The 24,193-nt window shown below is 43.7% G+C and overlaps 1 protein-coding gene across 7 annotated transcripts in view; it reads left to right on the plus strand.

The window, feature by feature from the left end:
- SLC39A10 (solute carrier family 39 member 10) overlaps nucleotides 1-24,193 on the plus strand; it is a 93,797-nt gene that overhangs the window by 26,982 nt on the left and 42,622 nt on the right. For 3 of the 7 annotated variants that reach the window (XM_084779459.1, XM_084779460.1, XM_084779458.1), the window contains exon 1: nucleotides 18,747-18,893. The exons of 2 other annotated variants lie outside the window; for them this stretch is intronic. The gene's annotated coding sequence lies outside the window, so the exon portion shown is untranslated. Of the gene's footprint in view, nucleotides 1-17,641; nucleotides 18,171-18,738; nucleotides 18,894-24,193 lie in introns of those variants that run through there. 2 more of the 7 variants (XM_084779463.1, XM_084779457.1) reach the window with 2 other exon arrangements.

The raw sequence follows: 24,193 nt of genomic DNA on the forward strand, positions 1-24,193 counted from the left end.
CCCCTCCTTACACTATCCTCAAAACAAAATGCTGCTTTAAAGGTTAGAGAAGTGTGTGTGTATGTGTGTGTGTGTGTGTGTGTGTGTGTGTGTGTGTTTGCAAGTGTCTCTGTATCTATGCGTGTCTGTGTGCTTGCATGTATCTGAATGTGTCTTTCTCTGTGTGTATCTGATGTTTGCTTGTGCCTGTATCTGTGTGTTTGTGTGTATGTGTGTGTGTGTGTGTGTGTGTGTGTGTGTGTGTGTGTGTGTGTGTTTGTCTGTGTCTTTATGTGTCTCTCTGTGTGTCTGTGTGTGCTATGGGGATCAGGTCACAAAACTTATGCACTCTAGACAAGTGTTCTAACACTGAGCTATACTGCTATTCCTCAAATTATAGGTGAAAATTTTACTCTAAGTCACCCTATTATAATTTACTTAAAGCTCCCCTACTGTCTAAGGTATGAGCTTAAAACACCATATTTGGAGTTAAAACTCCTTAGACAGTAGGGGAGCCAAAGTTTATGTGTTTTCAGATTTTTGTTCTAAACTGCTTTATAAAGTAGACTATATTATTTTTGTAGAAATAGGAGCTCAGTTCTCAAAAGGCATAGACAGCTGGGGATCATTTCTGCTTTTCTATTGATGTACAAAAGGGACGTGCATAGGGCAATTGAAAAACAGTGTTTTTTGGTCCATAAGTTCAGTTTTCCCCCTCTCTTACATTTCTTTGATTTAAACATTCCATTTTCTGAGTTCCATAGAAATTAAAGTGATGATTAAAGATGAAAAGAGTTAGACTAGAAAGTTCCAGACTTATATTCACCTTTCATAACAACAGGCTTATACTATAAGTTCCTCTTTGTGTTGTACTCTGGCAATTCCCAGATTTCCTTTTCTCTACTGCTCTATTTTCTTTTCTTTCTTTCTTTCTTTCTTTCTTTCTTTCTTTGTTGTTGTTGCTTTTTTTTTTTTTTTGGTTTTTCGACACAGGGTCTCTCTGTGTTAGCCTTGGCTGTCCTGGGCTCACTTTGTAGACCAGGCTGGCCTCGAACTCACAGCGATCCGCCCACCTCTGCCTCCCGAGTGCTGGGATTAAAGGCGTGTGCCACCACGCCCGGCTTTTTTTTTTTTTTTTTTTAAGACAGGGTTTCTCTGTGTAGCCTTGGCTGTCCTGGACTCACTTTGTAGACCAGGCTGGCCTCGAACTCACAGTGTTTCTCTACTGCTCTTAGTCATGGCTTCACCTTTACTTTTGTGGTCATGGGGATTGAAGCAGCATTTCCTGGATGCTTGGTAAGGGGTCCACCGCTGAGCTGTATCACCGAACCTCTTTTTACTTTGAGTTTTGAGGTAGAATCCCACTCTATTGTGCCAACTGCCCTTAAGCTCACCCTGTAGTCAGTGCTTTCCTCAGTCAGTGCTGCCACCTTAGCCCCCAGCTAGCTTTGATGGCATTCTGTCCTTACCACAGGGCCCAACTTGATTTGGCATCTCGGTACTTGAGTGCCTTTGCCTCTGCAAACCTGGTTACTTTCTGATCCCAATTAACAATGTGTTTTAATCCTTGAATGCCCAATGCTTTATTCTTATCTCCTTGAGAGTTCTCAGTGTTCTTGTATTAAAAGTTAACTTCTCCGTTTTTTATTAGACTTGCCTCCATGGAAACCACAATTGTAGTTGCTCAACTTGATGTGCCTCCTCCCAGCTTCTGCGCCTTGTTAGATGACTTGTAATAACTTCATTTCATTTTGCTTGTTCATTTCATTTCACAGAGTTTGAATACATCTGACACTGGGGTCAGGCTCCTGGGGCCTTGGGATCCTGGTAGGTTGGTGGAAAGTATGAGAACCCATCTGAGCAGAGATGCTTTTGACTCTAGGGGACGGAATACCTGTCTAAAAGTCACTTAACCAGCTATTATCTTGCATAGCAAGAATTCTCAAGGGAAAGTAGTCCAGGGCTTGAACTTAATTTGCTTATTCAACACTGACATCAGTATGCCTTGATGTCTGTTCTGTTTTCCCAAGTTAGGGATGTTGTTTGTCCTCTTGGGTGAGTGGTTTCTACTGTTCTCGTGTAGTCCATAAATTCCCAGTCAGAAAAGGGAATTCCTGTTATATGTATCTTGTTCAAAGGAAGCAACTTTCCCAGAAGTCCCTTTGGCTCATCAGTTTAACGTCAGTTAAAGGAGAGTCACAAAATTGTGCTATTGGCAAATCCTTCCCTGTTGGGAGCTCATGTAAAGCCCCACCATTTGATTTTTTTTTTTTTAACCATGCACGACATCTGATCTCACCTCTCACCACCCTTTACACAGTGCTCTGAATCATGAGGTGAAATGTTCTTTTTTTTTTTTTTTTTTTTTTTTTTTTTTTAACACTGTTTCCCTCTGAAAGACAAACAAGCAGAAAGTGGCTGCTCAGACTTGGGTCTTTTGCAGACATTTTTTGTACACGGATAAAATAAACCTGTCAGTTCAAGGAAAACAACTGGCAGTGTTTGTGGCAAATGATAAAATCCTAGCTTTCAGAGGAAAATTAGAATGTTGGGGAACTCGTATCCACCCCCTGGGGAGCTTGGCAGCTTGCCAGGACTGAGAGATTTCTCTGACAAGCTGTTGAGATCGGAGGTGATGTTAACCAGAGCGATAGTTTAGATGTTGTGATGAAATGTGCCAACATACGGAAGATCCACATGGCCCAGTGAACCAATATTTTTCCCATACCTGATGCAAGCTACAAACTCATACTTGAGTAAAAGGAGGAAAATCTGACCGATGTCACAGTGAAAATGCTCACTGATTTTTTTTTTCTGATTCTATGCTGCACCCTTGAATGTTACTGTAAATATTAAAGAAAAATACACAAAAGTACATGGAGTGATGTAATTATCCTATAAATGGCAGTACAACAAAGCTGAATCTTGAATTTCTTTGTTAAATAGTTTAAGTGCAAGACTAAACAGTATTAAAATGTTGTCATCATTCCTGATCTTGGAGTTAATTACAGCTAGTATCCAGAAATAATGACATAAATTAAAATTACGATGTATACTTTGGTTAAAACTACGCTAAGGCTTGTGAAGTTCTTTTTTTTAAAAATGTTGTTGTTTTGGTTTTCTCTGTGTAGCCTTGGCTGTCCTGGACTTGCTTTGTAGAGCAGGCTAGCCTAGAACTCACAGCAAACCGCCTGCCTCCCAAAGTGCTGGGATTACAGGCATGTGCCACTGTACCTGGCTGAATTTTTCTTTTTTTATTGTGAAAACTGAAATTATTGTCTATAAAGTATTACCTAGCATAACACACGATATATTTGTTATATATCCTTTCATCCTTATTTCCTTCTGCCTTTTTGAGACATGATTTTTCTTTGTGTTTTGGCTGGCCTGACATGGAACCATATAGTCCCCATGCTGGGCTCAAATTTCAAATCTGGGATTCCAAGAATGAACCTCTACATACCCAGCTTATATTTATCTCCAACAAATGAAATTATCATGTCATTGTAAATATTGATTAAAAAAAATAACCCATGTACCCAAATGCACTTTGTAGTCCTTAATAGTCTTAGAGAGTGGAAAAGGCCTGAAGCCTGTGTGCTTGCAAACCACTCAATTTAAACTAATTAAAGGTAAACCATTTAGAGCTTAGCTTCTGCCTCTCAAGAGATAACATGATTTCTGATGTCTTGATAAAGTCAGGGTTCTAAAGCTGGGCCTGGTAGCCCATGCCTGTAATCCCAGCACTTGGGAGGCAGAGGCAGGCAGATTGATGTGAGTTTGAGGCCAGCCTGGTCTACAAAGTGAGTCCAGGACAGCCAAGGCTACACAGAGAAACTGTTTTGAAAAAAAAACCTAAACTAAAATAAAATGAAGTCAGGGTTCTATTAGCAAGCAAGGAGGAGCTAGAGATCCAGAGAATGTCTTGATGACACAACAGTTACCTGTAGGGATTAAAGCCGAGGAGAATTTTCCCATTGACACGAAGTGGTTGTCACATTGTGTTTGCTTTTGGGCAGTGTTGACAAAGGAATAAAGACCTCACATTGCATTGCACCTGGGCTACCGATTCAAGGGGACACTGACTTGACAAACTGCACATCGATAATGGACAGAGGTGGAAGGAAGTGAGGGTGCTGCCACACCCACTGGGGTTAGCCTGCGGCTGCAGTCTGGCTCCTAAAGGCAATACTGGGTTTCACATACACTGAGCTTTGTCTCTTTCCTAAGGAATATAAAATAGTGACATCTCCTATTGCTCTCCCATACCCAGTTGTTAGGTCCCAGCTGTACCTGGACTTATATTCACTAATCAGGCATGGATATTTTGAAGGATGGATTGGTTATTATTCAGGAAAATTAATTGTGGGAAGCCAAGGAAACAAATGGAATTAGTTAAAAAAAAATATTGGTATGAGAGCAGAGAAGGTATGTCTGAGTCTTGAGTTTATGTAAGGACCCTGTGGAGTGATTGTGAAAGCTACAGTGCTCACCCATTCATCAGGATTGGGGACATCACAGGACTGTCTCATTGGGGACATCACAGGGTTTTCTCCTGTGGACACACTGGATTAAACATCCCTGAAGTTCCATGGGTAGAGATGTTCATTCAGTATTTGGAAAGAAAGTCTGACCTTTACAAGAGAGACTAGCCTCAGAATATAGACCATGGAGAGTTCAGTGTAAAGGACGCAGATGAGGTTGTGGGAGTTGTTGATTTCTTTTTCCCTGACATGTAATATGAAGTGATAAGGCAGCCGGAGTTAACGTACAGGAATTGAAGCGCATTCTCAGAACTAAAGCATTTTTGAAGATGTTAAAGGAAGTGTTTCTAAAACTACTTTAGGGCAGCTGTAGAGTTATAGAACATTATAAATATAGTACAAGCCAGGCGTGGTGGCGCACGCCTATAATCCCAGCACTCGGGAGGCAGAGGCAGGTGGATCACTGTGAGTTCGAGGCCAGCCTGGTCTACAAAGCGGGTCCAGGACAGCCAAGGCTACACAGAGAAACCCTGTCTCAAAAAACCAAAAAATAAATAAATAAATAAATAAATAAATATAGTACAGAACGCTCCTACATGCCTCAGTTTCCCCTATTATTAATTTCTAACACTTATGTATGTTTACCACTATTATGAACTAATATTGATTTATTTTCTATCACTATTTATCATCCATCCATCTTTCTATCTATCCATCCACTCATCCACCGATTTATCTAATCTATCTATCTGTGTAGAGACCTAGAAATCTGGAAATCTTGCTGTTTCCCAGGCTGGCCTCTAGGCATACACCACTGTACCTGGTTCATGCAGTACACTCTCCGCCCTCCCCCACCCCCCTCCCCAAGACAGGGTCTTACTGTCACTCTGTATTTCTGGCAGGCCTGGGACCTACTATGTAGACCAAAATGGACTTGGACTCCTTAGAGCTCCATCTGGTTGTCTCCAGACAGATGTGCTTTTATCAAGCAAAGTCATTTCTTTAGTTCAGGTTTCAGCATCATATCTATACTTGTATTATTTCGTCATCCTGTCTTCTCTTGTATATAATAGTCCTCATGTTTTTTTCATGCTTTTAACAAAACTATAGATCTTGGACAGAATAATTAGTGTGTGTGTGTGTGTGTGTGTGTGTGTGTGTGTGTGTGTGTGTTCGACTCTGTGTGTGTGTGTGTGTGTGTGTCTGTATGACTGTGTGACTGTGCGTGTCTGTGTTTGCTAAGTTGCTGGGGATCAAAGCCATGACATCACAGCTGCTCCACACATGTGCTCCCACACTGTACACCCTCAACACTGAAGTGCTCTTTTGACTACATCATATCAAAGACACATCTACCACCTGATTTATCACTGCTGCAGACTCTGACAGCCAGGCTGAGAACACGGGTACATGAGATAGCTGCCCTTCCTCCTCCCTCCCTAACTCTTTAAAAGGAAGTTACCAAGCATGGCCCACATCTAACAACTTGATGGAAAGCCTACACCATAATTCAAATTCTGCATAAAGTATTTCTCTCTTCCCTCCCACTGTCAGTGTGCTCAATCATTTGTTGGTGTCGGCACAGACTAACGGGTGTTATTTTAAACTTGCATTATAACACAGAAAGGCATTTCTTCTCTTCTGAAGTCCTTTCATGCTCCATCCCCAGGAGCTCTTTCAGCTGGTGCCCATGTTGCTCACGCATTCTCTTCCAGTCGCACAGCTGATCCCTCAGCATTGTGAACACAGTGTCAAGCCCCAAATGTGAAATGCTAGCACCCTTAAGTAACAAGATAAAGCATAATGTTGTCCCCTACAAGCTGTAATATTATTTTTAAAATGTAAAGGGATAAAGCCATAGTTATGCTGTTGAAAGATAGAAAGCATTTTTTCTTTCCTTGACATCTCAGAGTGGTCGAATTGAATGAGTGTAGAGAATGCCACTTAAAATTTCTATCTGATGAAGTTAAGGAAAGTAAATTGTTACTGTCTGTTCTTCTGCTTTTATATTTGGCACACACTATTATTTTTTTTTTTGTTCAAACAGCAAGTAATGTGGTAAACTTTAATTATGATGTGAATGTGCCAGAATTTTTGATGTGTTCAGAACTTCTCTGTGAATGCCAGCCTTGCGGGATTATAGAGAAAATGATTTGATTTTAGGCCTCATTTAAATTCCTGCAAAGACTTGATCTTAGAAAATGCTATAAAAATGTTTCCCAACAAATAGGTAGTTTTTCTCACAGTGAACGTCCTTGAGTATTAATGCAAGTCTGAAATATTTAGGAGACAAAAACCTGTGTTTATTTCGTTGTCTTATCATTTCCTCAGTCACATTAGTTAGTAAAGTTTTAAGCATTTACAGGGAGCAAAAGAAATTAGAGTGAGCTGGATGTGTTGTTGAATACTATGGAGAACAGTTAAGGATGAAGAGAGAATAGTCATTTTTAACCCATTTTACACATATCTCACCAGGCATATTTCCCGGCTTTTGGCCCAGGGAAGCCATTTGCTGTAGCCACTCCGCAGAGTTTAGGAAGTGCTTTCTTTGTGCTAAGCAGTGTGAGCAATACTGAGGTGCTACTTTGTTGAACCAGGCACAGCCCCTGATGCCAAGGTGTTAGGGTTCACAGAGGGTGTGGACAAATAGACCGCAAGTGCAAGCTGCATGCTGTGGTGGGGAGCCTAATTACTAGAGTGTGAGAATCGGTCTGTGTGGGGGAAAGGAGTATGGGAGCGAGAGCTATACTTCAATGGAATCTCAAAGGACAAGTAAGAGATGGACGGAGGGCAGGGGCAGAGGAGGTACAGCAAGCATAGAAACAGAGCATTTCAGAAACTCAGCAAGTCCTTCAGTGCGGCTGAGTCAGTGTCTGAGAGACACCTTGTCCGCACTGCAAACCACAGGTAGAACTGAGACTGTATGAGGAAGCTAGTCACCTTCTAACAACATTTTTATTTAGCCCATATATTTACAATGTCACCTCAACATATAATATGTAGGAAAGAGCATTGAGATTGTTTTAATGTAGAAATCCAAGTATATTTCTCACTACATACCAACTTAGACTACGTGCATGTCAAGTGTTTGGTAGCTGAACATCGTACACCAATGACGACCCTATCAGAAACTCCAGGTCTAGAATGAGATAAGGAGAGCTTAATCCGCAGAGACGCTGCAGTGAAGGAGTAGGTCAAATGTTTGTCAGCTCAGGTGCTGACCTTAGGGACTATGGAAAGTTCTGGAAGCTTTAGGCAGGGGCTTGATCAAGTTACTGACTCCGCTGTGCGGGACGGGTTGGAGGTGGGCTTTGTCTGGAGCCAGCTAGTTCTAGAAAATAAATAGCTTTTAGTAGGTGAGCGAGGTGTGTGTAAGGAGTTGCAAGAATCAAGTCATGAGGGTAAATTGGTGCAATGGTGGCATGTACCTGAGATTCCAGCTATTTTCAAGGCTGAGGAGGCAGGAAAATCACTTGGCCCCAAGAGACCCAGGCCAATGTGGGGTGAAAAAAATTGTAAGAAGAGAGAACCTAATGATATTGGTTGGTGTAAACCGTAAGAGACTAGAGCAAGTACTTCCATTTCCCTTCTCCACCTTCCAGGAAGCACAGAAGAGCCATTCTGAGAACTAGAGCACGCAGTGAGCTGTGCACATTTGAGCTGCTGGTGAGACAGCCCACCGTGATGCTCATATCTAAAACAGAGCTGCATGTCACCGGCATATAATTAGTAACTGAGATCATGGGACTTGCTGTAGTTTGGATGTGGTTCGCCCTTGAAAATCAAAGGGAGTCAGAAGCTTGCTACTCAGCGTGGTGATGTTGAGATGGGCTTTGGAACTCTTAAGAGGCGGGGCCTGTGGGAGGTCATTAGGTCTCAGAAGTGATTAAGGCACTTGTACAGCATGGCGATTAGCTCCTGTGAGAATGTTATTATAAAAGAGCAAGCCTGGCCCCAGGCCCTTCCTCATGTGACTGCCCAGGTTACCTCGTCATCTCTAATGCTTATGCTTCCTTTATGGCCTCTGCCACGTCATGGCTCACCAAAGGCACTCTCACTAGAGAATAGAATGGTTGGCCCACCTAATCTTGAACTTCTAGCCTCTAAAACTGAGCTAAGCAAACCTCCTGACTTCCCAAGGCACCCAACCTCCGCTATTTTCTAATAGTTATAAAAAGTAGACGAAACAGGGCCATGTAAAATGATTCAGGATGAGGGTATTGTTGCGGTCCTCTACATGGGTTTGTTTTGGAGAGACTGAGCCCAACCCTTAAGCATACGAGGCAGAGCACTCTGCTGCTGGATTACATGCCCAGCTCTTCCCATCTGGTGTTTTAAAAAACAGTTTCTTAGGAGCTGATTTAAAATGCAGAATTCTGTTTTCACCAGGGTGGGCTCTGCACTTTGATTAAGAGCCCTTAGAGATGCTGATGCAAGTGGCCCTTAAAACATCCTTTACAAACACCAGTGTGGTTTAACAAATAAAAGGACTCAGAAGAGAATGGCTATGTGTTGAGGGCTGAGAATAAGAGCCCTTGACTGAACCAGGAAATGAAGCACTAGAGAGGTTAAGGGGAAGCCAGAAGAATGCTGTCTGCTATCAGTGTAGAGCCTGGCAGATTCTTCCTAAGGGGAAGTGAACTGGGCAGTGGAGAAAGGGGCTGGTATTCTCTAAGGCAGATAATCAGTAAGGGACCACGCCATCTTTGGCTACTCATTGTCTATTCTAGGTAGGTCTTTCTCACCCTGTAAAACTCATCAAACTCCTGGGCATCTGAAGGAATGCCTCAGATGCAGCAGAGAACTGCAGCTGGGTAGTGTTTGAAAAGTGACTAAGATCAGCAGAGAAAATCTGGGAGATGTGGTAGGATGGAAGCCCCATCTCAGCGAGTGACTTGAGAAAGTGGATCAAGTGGGTCCGGAGAAAAGTCTTCTCATGTGACTATGGCTATGAGACGGAGGGAAAAGAAGAGTGCGTGGAGGGGTCCTCACGTGGGAAATGCTGAGAGGCACGCAGGAGGCCTTCCTGGTTGCATTTGTGTTGAAAGAGTTGATACTGTGAAATATGGAAACTGCCCGTGCTTCGTAGGACGCAGTTGTGAAACGACATCAGCGACATCCACGTACACATCTTAGCTAGTCAAATGATGTCCCATCACACTGTCTCCTCTTTTAACAGCTTTTGGGGCGCATAAACCACTTTGCAGTATAGCCACCTTATGACTGATGGTTTATATGAAGTGCCACGCTATAGAAGGCGCAACTGGATGATAAAGGAAACAAAACTAGAACTTTAGAAACGAAATTTCTCAATCACCTTCTCATCTTCCTTAACTGAGCAGTCATATATATAATTGGCAGAAGTTACCTATCCCACCCAGAACTGGTCGAATTCTTCAGCTGTGGTTCACTCGCAGGTCAGTCACGGTTCTGATAAGTGAGAAGCTGTTGGCTTAATGGCGTGTTATGTCTTATTTCCTCTCCACTCCTTGTCGCTACCCCATTGCCTGGTTGTTGTACAAAGTCAGAGTATCATCAGCCACTACACTTGTTTCTTAACATTGTTGAGGTTTATCTCAGCTAGTATACAAATTCAGGGAATATTTAAACGACGTACTTTGTTCTCAGCTCAAATTTTCAAACAAAATGAGATATAAACAGGACCAAGAGAGCCTTACTTCTAACCACAGCCGAAAGTTTAATTAGGTTAAATGTAAATTAATTACTTTAAATTTTACTGCAAAAAGGGGGTGGGTCTGTTTTGAATCTGAGCCAATTAAATTTCAAATGGCATCTGTATCATGTTTAAGGTGTGTCTGGTAACTCCACCCATGACCAATCCAACTGCATTATTTAAAAAAAAAAAAAAAGCTAATTTGGTAAAGTGCTTGCCTTGCAAGCAGTGGGATCTGAGAATCCACAGAAAAAAGCCGGGTGTGGTGATGCGTGCTTATCATCCCAGTGCTGGGGAGGCAGAGTCAGGTGCGCGACTGGGGCTCTCTGGCCAGCTGTGGAGCCTAGTTGGTAAGCCCCAGGCCAAAGAGACCCTGTCTCAAATTCTAGGTGGATGTAACACCTATGGCTGTCTTCTCTACACATACACACACACACACACACACACACATACACACCAACACACATATGCATTACTGTAAATTAGCACATATGTGCACACACAGAGAGAGAAGGAGAGAGGGAGGGAAGGGCAGAGCAGAAGAGAGGATGAAGAACAGTAGCGTTGTTCTGCCGCCAGTAATTGACCAATGTGTGGTTGTCTCAGAAGCTCCCAGGAATTAAGCTATTGTTTCATGTATGAAGTTCTTACTTAAAATCCAGGGAGAAAAATGACATTCTTTTTTCTTTTTTCTTTCTTTCTTTTTGTTTTCAAGTTAGGGCCTAACTATGTAGCTCTGGCAGTCCTGGAGCTCATTCTGTAGACTAGGCTGAACTCCTTCTCCCTCCTGAGTGTTAAGAATCATCAAGGTGTGTGCCACTATTCCTGAGAACAAAATGAAAAACAAAAACTACTTAACAGGAACCGCTCAATAGGAGAAGGTATGCTTAACACGCACTGGGCCCCTGGGGTCCATGCCCAGCACTAAAACAAAAACAAAAATCCTAGAGGCCCTACATGGTACCGCGCACCTGTTATTCTGGCACATGCAAAGGCTGAAGCAAGAGGATCAATGTGGAAAAATCTACTGGACTACATCACGAGTTCCAGGCCAACTTAAGGGTACATCGTTAAGACCTTATCTCAAAAAACAACCAGATGATAAACCAACCGACCAAAAAAATGTTTTAAAAACCTCTATATAATCATTTTGTGGTGTAATAAATTCCAATTCCTCGAATACTATGTGCACTAGGCAGTATATTTGTTTGTTCTGTATTTATTGCAGCATTTTAGTTTATTTTCTTTCACCGTATTTTTGTCATCTCAAATAGACACTATGTACCCACTAAATACTAACTTGCTATTCCCCCAGTGCTCTCCTCCCATCCTGCCCTACCCCTCTTCTTCTGCCCATCTTTATGAATTGCCTATTCTAAGCATCTCTCAGAAGTCGCCATGCAATAGTAGTGTTTTTGACTATTATATTTCCCTTAGCACAGTGTTTTGGGAATGCTTTTATCTTATAGTAGATATTTCTATTTGAGTTTTGGTTGCTAATGTTAGTGTATTTGTTACAGTGATGGCCCCACCCCCCAATAGAAATTAAACAAAACCAAACCCTGGGAAGCGTGGCCTCTCTTATAGATAATGACAAGGAAGGTAGATGACTAAGTTAAAGCCATGGGCACAGAGTAGGGTTTATGTACAAATTGGATTCTCTCTCTTTAGCATTTGCCTCTTTTAAAGTTTCCTAACAGTACTGCTATAACATGTTCTTGTAGATTTGGTCTCTTAAAACCTTAAAAAAAAATTCTCTCACTGTTCTGTAGGTCAGAGGTGTGGCTTTGACTTCTTGAACAAAAACCCAGGTACCAGCAAGGCCACTTTTTTTTTTTTTTTTTTTTTTTTGAGACAGGATTTCTTTGTGTAGTCTTGGCTATCCTGGACTCCCTTGGTAGACCAGCCTAGCCTTGAACTCACAGAGATCCGCCTGCTTCCACTTCCCAAGGCTCTCAGAAGGGTGCAGAGAGCCAATTTTTCTGTCATTGGTACCTTCTTGAGGCTGTATAGAGTTTGTATAGAGTTTTCAGCATCACTGTCTATTTTTCTTCTGCCATATTTTAAAAATAATTTTTGGGGGGTAGAACATATGAGTGATATGTGGGGGTCAGAGGACGATGCACAGGAGTTGGCTGCTCACCACCATGTAGGGTTGGTTCTGGGTGGGGTTAAACTCAGGCAGTTGGGTTTGGTGGCAAGCGCCTCTGCCCACAGAGCCATCTCACTTCCCCCCTTACATTTGTTGATCTGCTGCAGACTCTCCTCCTCTTCCCTTTTCTTCACTTTTTAGGGACTTGTGTAATTAAATGAGGCCCTTAATTCCATAATCAGCTTTTATTCCTTTTTGACTTAACACATACACAGGTCCATGGATTACAACCAGGGCATCTTCGGGGACAAAGCTCTTCTGCCTACCACACTAATCTTCCTTATTTTCCTTCCTGTCTGTGCTCACACCACCTGCCTGCTTAAAATTCTTCTGGAGGCTCTTAATGCACTCCAGCATTCAGATGCCTTAGCGAGGTGCACAGAGGCTCTCCTTACTAGTCCTGTCTCATCTCTTCTAATCCCCCATGAAAAATAAACACACACACACACACACACACACACACACACACACACACACACACAGAGAGAGAGAGAGAGAGAGAGAGAGAGAGAGAGAGGGAGACAAAGACAAAGACAGACAGACAGGTGGGGGAGGGGTTCCGTTCCTTAATTTGAAAACCATGCTTTTACTCACACTACTGGCTTTCTGGGCTCATCTCCCATGACCCCATGTTTTCAGTTGGCTCTCCTCCACTCACCCTTAAGTCACGTGTCTGATACTACTAATTTCAGGAAGCCTGAGTATAACCCATTTTTACCTCCGCTGCCATAGCAACCACACCTCTATCTAGCCTAGCATTTACCACTCTATGCTATAATTACCTCTTTAATTACCTCCTCCACCAGACCATAAGCTATTTAAGGGCCAGACTCTCATTTTGTCTACCCTGGTATCCTAGCTACTTAATGCAGTGGCTTGCATGTAATAGAAGCCACTTCTAATAGAAGTCGGGCTGGAAGGTTTAGCTGTCCCTCAACTCTGGTGTTTTTCTAAGGCAGACCATGAGTTCCTCTTTAAATCTGTTTGGGTATATGTTATCGAACCCAACCTACTACTGATTGATTTGCACATTAGTTGCACATATTTAATTTGTAGGAGTGAAGTTCTTAAGGATCTGCTTAATTTTTAATGTAGCTTTATGGATATAAAGACATACTTGAACAACAAGATCAAATTGCCATGATGAGAAGGGAAAGCTTTCAAACGAATGTGTAAAACTGGATTGGCCTAATGAACTTTCTGACTTAAAAGACGGAAGTGAGCATCACTCTTGGAGTTGATTTAAGCTAATGAAGTTGAAGATAATGCAAAAAGGAGAGAAGAAAAGTTCACAATACAAGCATCTCAGTTCGTTTTTGCTTTTATTCTTAACATTACATTTAGAGTTTTTCCGTTGGCCAACAGCATTTACAGACTGGTAAGTGCCGGTTTATGGATCTTTTTTCCCTTTCCTGTTTTAATGACCACCACTTCAGAATAAGTGTCTAGATATCTTCACAAAAATTAGGCCTGGTCCAGCCACGCATATGTGTGTGGGGTGTGGGGTGTGGGGGTGGGTACATGCATACAGAGGCCAGAGAGCAACATCCAGCGCTGGTCCTCAGGTGCCAGCCATCTTGGGTGTTGAGACAGTCTTGCTCTCATCGCCTGGAGCTTGCCGAGTAGGCTGAGATGCCTAGCCAGGAAGCCCCAAGGGGCCATTTGTCTCTGGTTCCCCAGCACCAGGACTACAGGCACACACCACCACATGCACCATCACATGGAGACCTTTTCTTTGGGCACTCAGGGTCAAACTCAGGTCTCCATGTTTCTGTGGCAAGCATCTGATGGGCTAAGCTATCTCACCAGCCTCTGGCACAGTCTTGATATCAGAGGCAGAAGTGTGAGTATCGTCTTAGGAGCCAGACTGCTATGATTGGGGTCTCTGGTCTGTCATCGAGAGATTGTAATAAAAGGGACAGATACCATAGTATCCACTTTATAGGGTCATAATAAGAATGAATTATATTTAAAACATTGAAATGTTACCTGACAGTTTTTAAGGCACATAAACTCATGTGTTTAGGATGGGAAGGCAAACTGTGAAATATAACTGCTTAGAGAAACAATGTCCTTATCCTTATAATTAGAATGAAACTTGAGTATGAAATCATCGGATGCTATAGGTGAGGTCATCCACGAGAAAGCAAGCCAGGCAGTGTGAGTCCTAGACTCCCGGGCATTGGTGGATGCATTCTGCAAGAGCATGAGAAATTACCTAAAACCTTCTTCCAACCTGTGTGAGGAGAAGAAGTGCTGATTCATGCAGTTCCACAGAGAGCACAGAAGAGCAGCTAGCTGATTTTAGTCTTAAGAAAGCATGCTGCTTTACTTAGAACTAAAAGTAATACCGGAGGAATTCAGAAATCCCTATAATCACCACTTTGGAAAAAAGAGTAGTTTTATTTACTTCATGGGTATGAATGTTTGCCTGGATGCATGCATGTACACTATGTATGTGCCAGGTCCCTGTGGAGGTCAGAAGAGGGCACTGGCATCAGAGGTATGGATGTTTGTGAGCCACTGCATGGGTGCTGAGAACTGAGCCAGAGTGTACAATTTTGCTGCATTCTTGCTGTCAGGATTTTAACAAATGAAAGCAGGCAGCATTTGCAAAGTGCTTAAGTGATAGACTTGGTTTTGTAGATGTTTAGTTGTTGTGAAATGGGTCTCATTATTATTGGGAAGCTTTGGGCAAGATCTGAAACTTGTTTTCATGCGATGGTATTTTATAAATGAATCCTTAATGCGTGTTTATTCGTTTCAACTAATGTAGTAAACTTAGAAGACATTTAATAGTAACTCATGGTTAATTGTTCTCATGTTGGTAATTTTCCTTAAATTGAAGTGTAATCGTTGTAAATTCATTTAGGGTTTGCAACCTTTTTGCTGGGTTGGTTTTGTTTGTTTTGTTTTTGCTTGTTTGTTTGTTTGTTTTTGTTTTTGTTTTTCTGGATTCCTTTGGACTAGGAGCTCAATTTTCGAAGGCCAAGTCAGCTGTGCAGCTGGGGTTGTAAAGGATCTAAAATGGCCACCTGTTGGCAGCGGGGTCCAGTGTTTCCTGCAGGGGGCTGCCACACCTGCTTTTCTTCATTTTTATATTCTTGAGTGAGATATTGTTGGCTGAGAGCCGCAGTGAGAAGTGGGCTATTTGTTTGTCTTTGTTCTGCAGCCCTCCACCCCTAAGAATCTAGATAATCACGTTTGCTCCTTTCTTGGAACTTCTTTTTCATAAAACGCCTGAAAAAAAAATATACTCCATGAGCAGCATAAACAAACATAGGAGGGCAGCGACTTCTTTGGCCGTCAGTCGCCTGGTCTCACGGCCCAGCACCGAAGGGCAGGCGACTATGGAATTCCATGGATGTGTGTGTGCACAGCAAGTTTGGGTCACGAAAGCGTCCTGATGGCACATGGGTCTTTACTTTGGTTCATTCTTCTGAGTGAACTTTCCTCTTTCTCATGCCCTAGGTCATTTTATTCTGAAGAGCATCCTGGAGGGGGTCCGAGGCAGCACTATTAGCTTCTCTGCTGGGGCTGTTCCTGCAGCAGTGAGCCTCAGAGGAAGGTCCTCGTCTTAGCATTGCTACGCCTCGGGACAAGGATGCAGCTACTTTAATATTTTAGTCAGCTTTGCAAATCGTCATGAAGTCAGTTTTTCTGTTCTGGGTGGGAAGTGCTCAAATATTTGTGCGGTTTCATATCTGCAGTCTATTTCTGTCTCTGCAGATCTCTGACAATGTTTATTACATAATTTCACTTGCCAGGCAGGCAGGCAATTCGTCCCTCACCAAGGCTATGTTGGTCTATCTTCCTGTGCTATCTCAAAGAGTTGGGCTGTTCAGACACTCGGTCTTGCTCCTGAGAAACAGGAAATGCTGTACAGCTGGGATTTCACTCCCAAGTATGAACTACGGAACCTCTAGAAATGCTGGGTAGCTGCGAATTTTGAAGGCTAGGCTCAGATCTTTGCTTATTATATATGCCCGACCCCTTCTTTGTCCAGTTTTTAAATGTCTATTCTGGTGCGTCATTCCTCACCTTTCACTTCATTTAATCTTCCTTGTTCTCTATGCCCAAATGACTTCTTTGGCCATAACCTTGTCTGATCCAAGTACATTTAGCCATGGGAAACTCAAGTGTTTAGACTGAAACGCATTTAAGGAGAATTTTAAAAATTTATTGGTTATTTTCACGATTCATGACAAGAACTGAGTTTGCAAGGTCTGGTTTCTTAGAATCTGTCCCTCTCTTTGTAGATCCATTTCATTTACCACCATAAATTTCTTGTGGGTGGTGAGCACTTTCTCCGAAATTAAAAGGAAAGCCAGGTCTTTGCCATGGACTTCCTTTCCTGACAGTTTAAAAGTTCAAGGTGGTGTGTGTGTGTGTGTGTGTGTGTGATACTCATGTTCCGCTATCGCACTTGGCTCTTTTCTAATCCTTGGAAGAACTAAAAGGAGCCATTGGATTCATTGTACACTTTCACAGAGGCAGAATGGCTGCCTTTTAATTTCAGACACAGATATGTGAAGTGATACTGTGAACGAAGCTCTTTAGCCCTTCCGTCACCACCCTGTGGGGTTCTGGGAAATCTCAAAAGGACAGAGAGAGAGAGAGAGAGAGAGAGAGAGAGAGAGAGAGAGAGAGAGAGAGAGAGAGAGACTTGGGGAGGGCAGGGGAATCCCACTTGCAGCTGTCGCTGTTGGCTGTTTGGCATGGCCATACTAAAGCGTTTAATCAAGTATTTAGCCGTACCTGTTCAAACCTGGTGAGCATCTGTTTAGTAAATACATAGCCCAGAATCACTGGCGATGTTGGGGAACGTGACTCAAGCGCTCTGATCTTAAAGAAGCTGATGATGTGTTCAATCAAATAATTAGAAGCCTTAAAGTATCAGGGCAAATTGGAGGTTTTTATGCTTTGTACCCAAAGGATCCACTTATTATGAACTGAGAAACTCCAAACAATTTAAGTCACTATTTTTTAGTAATCCCTGGATCCATTCATGGGCTCGAGGAGTCGTCTTCCACTGCAGGCAAGGCCTGCCGACTTCTCAGAACGTCATCCTCTGTAGCAGGAGCTGGGGGTATAGGTTGGCTTCCCCAGACGAGAAAAAAGAGGGATCTGAGAAGTGCAGTGTGCTTTTTGTAAGACATTTATTAAGCACCTGGAAGATGTTCCACGTAGAGATGGAAAACAAAAGGCAAACAGTTTTCAAGGAGTTCAAGCATGCCGGAAAAGCCACATAGCTATACGGAAAAAAGATTTGGCTCTGTGTGTCTCTTCTTCCCGTTCTCTCAGGGCAAGTCTCCTATTTCCTGTGCCTTCATTTCCTGGGTAATCATTCTTCGCTCTGTTACAAGGATTAAATTAATACACATGCAAAGCAGGCTGGAGGTACTTGACGCATAAAGCTGGCAATTACAACTGCTCAGAGTTATATGCACTCTGTTGGGCACCCATAAAGCACCCCCAGAATTCACTTTCACTAGTAAGTAGACTCAGTTTGAGATGCAGAAACACAGGCATCCGGGCAGAATACAAATAAGCCTAGACATGAATTAAGAGCCAGGAAGCAGAGTAATGAATAATGAAGCAAAGGGTTTGCCCGAGCCTCCTTTTAAGAAAATTGTGGGTTGTTAGTTGCTTAAGAGGGGAGGAGGCCATTGAGCATGGCGGCGTGAGCAAAGGGATGCAAGAACCGGCAGGGTGTAGACATGAGTCTACCGGAGCTTCTTGGCAGAACAGGGCTTTGCCTTTGGGTGTACAACTGTCGAGTGGTTTAGGTGGTGGGAAGTCCTTGGAGGGGACTAAAAGCTACCAGAATTACGTGCCACTTTCAGACTCAACTTCTCCTTTCTGTTTGGGAAGACCCACTGTAAGTGCTCTTTAAATGGGGGTGCGGTGGGGGGAGTTATGCAAAACATTTTGCACATAGCACTAAAGTTCAGTTTTGCCCTGAGACTGGAACAGTGGCTGGGTCAGAGGGGGGAGGAGTTAATTCAATAAAGATGTCTAACCCGCGTACAGATCAACAATCCTAATCACTCAGAAACCTCTGGGTCAGGGTGTTCGCTCTCCAGGCTTCCTCGTCTCATCCGCCAGTGAGGCCAGGCGAGGCGGCCGAGGGCGCTTCACGCATGCGTTAGAAGCTGCCCCAGCTCCCCCACGCCATCCTTTCTCGGAACAAAACTAGCGCCGTGCTCCTGAGCTCCGCAGTTTGCGTAGATCGAATTTCTTCCAGCTTCGCCGGTCGGTGTAGCTCCCGTGGGTGCCGCGGCTCCCCTACGCCAGGCGCATCCGCGAAGTGAATGGCTGGGCGCTGCGGGTGCGCCGCCGGCGTAGCGCGGAGACTACGGGGGTGCGGCTGCGCAGGACGCCCGAGCGGGCCGGGTGCGCTGCTGGCGTAGAGCTGAGGAGGCCCCGGTGCGGCTGCGCAGGGCGCCGGAGCGGGCCGGGTGCGCCGCCGGCGTAGAGCGGCGGCCCGCGCGCTGGGCTGCGCGACGCAGGTAGCGCAGGCGGCTTTGGAGAATACACGACTGGGTGCAGCCGGGGTTTGGTACCGAGCGGAGAGGAGATGCACACGGCACTCGAGTGTGAGGTAACTATAAAACCCCGATTTGTTTACATTCCCTCCCCCAGAACCGGCCCCGTGCGCGGCGGAGCCTGGGAGTCCCGGGACGGCAGGGGAGGCCGGGAGGGCCGGGCTGGGGCTGCCACCGGGGCCTCCGGGCCGGGGCGCGGGTGTCCGCAGCTGCTGCAGGCGGCGGCGGCGGCGAGCCGGAGAGCGGCGCGCGGGGTCAGCGCGTGGCGCCGCGGCCAGCCGAGTGCGGCGGGGACTCGCGCCCCGAGCCTGCCGCGGGGCGGGCGGCGCCGGTTGGGGGCTCCCGCGGCCGCCGTGCGGGGGGACCAGGGACCCGAGGCAGATCCCAGGGGCTCGTCCGCAGGGGGGTAACGGACGGCAGCGGCTCAGCTCCCGGCTAACCGAAAAGGCTTGGCGGGGCGCGCGGGAGAGGTGGCGCAGCCCACGGGTCCCCGAGCCTGGGCGTGGGTGACCGTGGCGCGGCCGCGGGCTTTGTTCCCGGGTACCGTGGTGCAGGGCGGCGTGGGCGCGGTTGGCAGCGGAGGGAAGTGGCCGGTCGGCCGGCCGCGGGGTCCGCATCCGCTCCACGGCTCGCTCCTCCCTTGGGGGGATCTACTACGGAACTCCCCAGCCAGGCGAGGCCTCGGGTGGCGTGACGTGGAAGGGCTTCCTGTGGCTGCGGAGAAGACGCGTTCACGTGGGAGCCTGTCCACATGGGCCGAGTTTAAGGAGCTGGGCACGTGGAAGAAATGTCGCCGCAGGACGCCCCGCCACGGATTTGGAAGGGTCCTTCACCCAAGTGTCTGCTCCAAGAGTGACACAAAACATGAGTTAAAAGACAGTACAACCTACGATCTTCTAGAAACTTTCATTTATGTCCATTGTTAAGTGCGGTAACTAGCGTGTGACAGGTTTCTTTTATGTTTTCTTTTTGGGTGTGTATCTAATGATAATTAAGAAAAAGTAATACAAGAGGTCGAGGCTTAGAATTGTAACAGTACAGTCGAGAAGCCTTAACAGAGCAAGACTGCTGTGTACGGTGTAAGATTAGCATTCCCCTAATCTACAAGTATTTCGGTACGTTGTGAGTCATTTCTTCTGGACCTTGGGAATCCATCCCAGACACCCCACTTCCTGTGTGCAGTGGATGTTACACTGGAAAGAAAGACATCGGTGATAAACGCTGTGAAGAAGATAAAATGTGCTGGCGGGCATTTTTAAACAATTTTTCTGTGTTTTCCAGACTAAAAGGTTTAGATTGTGACTATAGATAGGTAAGGATATAATGTATTGAGTTAAAATTGAAACAGTTATGGGGAAAGTAGATGTTTTTGATGGAGTAATCCATATTTTAATAAAACACTAAATATCAGCGGTACTGGTCTGCCTAATGACTAACTTCAAACTAGCAAGAACTGAAAATGCTCTTTAAAGGATTTCTTTCAAGCATTTCTGTAATCTTGCCCTGTATTGAGGAAGTTACTTCCTCCCTGGAAAGTAACTAAATTGCAGTGCGTTTAGTCTCTCCCAAATTAACAAAAGGGAATTCTCTCAAGAAGTCTCGATTAAGAACTCCTGTGGAAGGGACGAGCTTGTGTTACTCTGAGAAGAGTGGGGAGGACTTTTTCCTCAGGTGACACGTAAAGGCAGAGACAGACCTGCAAACCCAACTAACTACTTGGGAGAAACAAAGCTGTCAAGTTCAAGTCCTGGAGCTTGTCTTTAAGAAGTGAAAAGAGCCCAGTGGGAGAAAACTTGCCTAGGTTTGCACAGATCTGGGCTCCGTCATTACTACTGCAAATAGAAGGTCATGTGCGTGCTCAAGGGCCCTGAGCTTCAGGTGAAAACCCTTACAAGGAAAGGTGACGTGTGTTCCCAGGTTTTGATTGTGGATTGGGAGATACTGGGATATATTAAGTAGTGGGGAATTTCTTGGGCTAGGATCCAATTCTAAACACGAGTTGCACTTTGATTTTGTATAGGCCAGTGCGCGTGTACTGGCGGTGATTTTAGGTCTGTGTCCTGTAGTCGCCGCCATCTGAGTGAGACCTATCCAGACAACAGCTGCATGTTAGGTCCCAGAACCTTATGGATTTGGAGGCATTTCAAGTCCTACAATGAGGTCTGCAGTCTATACAGTCCACTAATAGCTTGTCAACTGCCTCCCTCAGCCCACCTTCCTGTTCAGACTCTGTTTTGGTTGGCGCTGCCCCTGTGTAGCCCTTGTGTGCCTGGAACTCAGGATCCACCTTCCTCAGTCTTAGGGGTCCCCTTGGCTCTCACCAGGTACTGTTACGAGCCTTAATGTTTAGCATGCAGGCATTGCTCTAGGAAACCTACGTGCCATATGGAGAAGATAAGGTGTATACGTATACATACATACATATATATGTGTGTGTGTAATTATTCAACAGCTGAGGTGACCATTTGCTCTTAATTAAATTTGACTTTGTTCATACTATATTCCCCTTGACGCTGCAGAACCCTAGGTATTGAGCAGTATTGGGATGCATTTAGGGATTTGGAGTGAGGTTAAACATTCAAAATCTGTATATACTCTTAACTAATTTGGTTCTCTTTGCAGGTCGCGTTAAACTGAACTTAAGTATTACAAAACCTACTTGAGTTTAATTTGGCCTTTAATAAGGATGAACTAAAGAGCTATTCGGCTAACCTTTTCTACATCCAAGCTTTTCTTCAATAATTGAATTCCTCTTTTTTTTTCTTTTGCCTGGTAATTGATTAACCTCAGAATGATATTTAATGATTTCTACCACTTAGGCCTTTGAGACGACACAACCTTTAAATCCATAACTCATGTAATAACAGATGACTGTAGATTTGCCTTTTTTCATTTGTCCATTCTGTAGTTACATGTGTATGTTCTGATTTCTTTACGAAGCCAGGTTATTGAAGGGAACGCTATTATCCCCCCTCCCCCACCCCCACCCCAGCAACGTTTTGTCACAAAGTATCTGTGCCTGTGATACATCTAGTGACTGGGCATAGGTAGCTTGTCAGGCTTAAATTTAGCGTCCATGTAAAATCATTTGTCTAAAAATACTAGTCCTCATCAGTGTAGTGCCTCCCTCAAGAATGGAAACTCCACTGAGTTCTGTATCAAAAGGACACTGTCACAAATACATTTAAAATCAATAGTCACAAAGTAGACAACTGAAAATGGAAGAGAAATATCACAGTGGTTAAATTTTAAGCCATCTTTCATTACAGTGTAATTCACATTCAAAATATACAAAAGGCTGGGAGTTAGTAGCTGAACTAGCTGCCATAGTGAATTCCTAGGTTCTAGCTGTAGTCCTACATCCCGAAGAATAAATAGTCTCTTAATTCTGTCTCGGTCTTTCTGTCTTTGAATCCGTTGCCTGCTATCATCCTCAGCAGTCTGCTGCCCCCTAGTGTTTGATTTACCTTTGAGTTTCTTGTTACCTGTCCTCTGTACTAAAGTTAGAATCTGTGTTCCCGTAGATGTACCAGTGGCTTTCCTCCAGCTGGTTATCGCTGCCAGTAGAAAATGTGCTTGTATTTTTAAAAAACTGATTGTGATTGGATTTAGTCTCCAGTTTTCAAAATATGGAAAAAATTGGATAGACACAGAATCAAGTTACTTTTCAAAAGTATATGTAAGCTTTTTTTTTTTAACTGCGAAAACAATTTGTTAAAATGAGAGCATTAGTGTCTGAAGTTAGCGTTATATATGACTACTGACAATTTTATTTATTTAATCTGGGCTTGCCTAAGAAGGGTTTTAAACTTTCTGGCTTAATTTGTTTCATGTAACTCTATGTTGTACTGATAATAAAGTTTGAAAACGTCAAATGCACATGATGACCTTGTTTTAAAATTTAAGTAATTTTTAAATTAAGGAGTCTCTAGGTTTTTGTCATTACTGCAAGGTTTCTTCGTCTTTTATGATTTCAGATTATACCAGTTATTAGGGTTTTTTTTTAAATACTTGTTTTTGTTCTTTAAGATCTGTGATGGCCTACAGCCCTGCTTAAATTTTTCTGAAATAAGAAACTGTTTTAATTCTCAATAAAAACCTACTGGAACATTTAAAAGTGTGTTCACTAAGTATAAAGCAATGTACAACTGAAATGAAAAGTTTAACAGCAAGGTTACTGAGATCATTCCCAACTCTGTAGGTCACACACAGTACTCAGAAATGTTAGAATACAACCATGTAGTGTTGTATGACATAACAATATAAAATGTTGTTTTCTTAATTATTTTTAATAGAACATAGTATTACAGGTTACCCCAATGCAGGGACTTTTTAATGTTAAAAGATGTTCTAACAGGTCGCTAGCAGTAGTTATAGATTTATGCAACTGTAAGGCTTACATTTGTTCTAGTAGGGTGTTTTGGTTTTGCTTTTGGACAGGGTGTCTAGAAGTTCCAGTAGCAGATTTTATAATTACCCACTTTTAAAATTATGTTTTTATAGTACCTTTAAAAGATACTTTGCTACTGAAACAAAGGGAAATACCAGCTAATACTAGTCCTTGAGTCCTTTCAGCAGCTGCAACTTTGTCCTTAATTTGCTTTCAACTTTCAGAGGTAGGCAGCTCATTCTGAAAGCTTTGAGGGGTGAGACATAAATCAGAACGCAGGGAGCATCCTTACCACAGAGCTGCCACAAACTGCGACAGAGGCCAGTCTTCATCCTGACCGTTCATCTGAGGCTCCCCACTGATGAAGTTAGGGTTTAGATCGATTGTCATTCAGTATAAGAGACGACCTCAGTCTGACATGGTGGCGCACGCCTTTAATCCCAGCACTCGGGAGGCAGAGGCAGTCTGATTGCTGTGAGTTCGAGGCCAGGCTGGTCTACAAAGTGAGTCCAGGCCAGCCAGGGCTGCACAGAGAAACCCTGTCTGGGGGAATAAAAGAAAAGAAGATCTCAGTTCTGTGTCCTATTGTACTATTTGATGTCTAAGGACATTTCAGATGGGACTTTGAACTAAGATCTTTGTGAATTCATATATTTTGTGAACTTCTGAATTTTAAAATATTTCCTACTGAATTGCTAATTCAGGTTCTGGGGTGTTTGCTTTCTGTGGGCTAAACTGAGGGCTCTAATGGGACAGGTCTTGCGTGGACTGTCTTTGGATGGGTTTCGTCATTCGTGTGTCATCCGCAGCTGCAGCTGGTAAGGTGTATCATTAAGGAAGGATGCTGTGGTGGACACAGCAGTCCTGCACACCCTGGAGTGTTATTGTGAACAGTTTATATCTGCAGACCCTTGATATATTCTTAATACTCCGTCATTATTCTACTCATTGCTTTTAAATATTTCC

The sequence above is a fragment of the Acomys minous genome (genome assembly GCF_964271855.1).
Source record: "Acomys minous genome assembly, chromosome: 4".
Taxonomy (NCBI): domain Eukaryota; kingdom Metazoa; phylum Chordata; class Mammalia; order Rodentia; family Muridae; genus Acomys; species Acomys minous.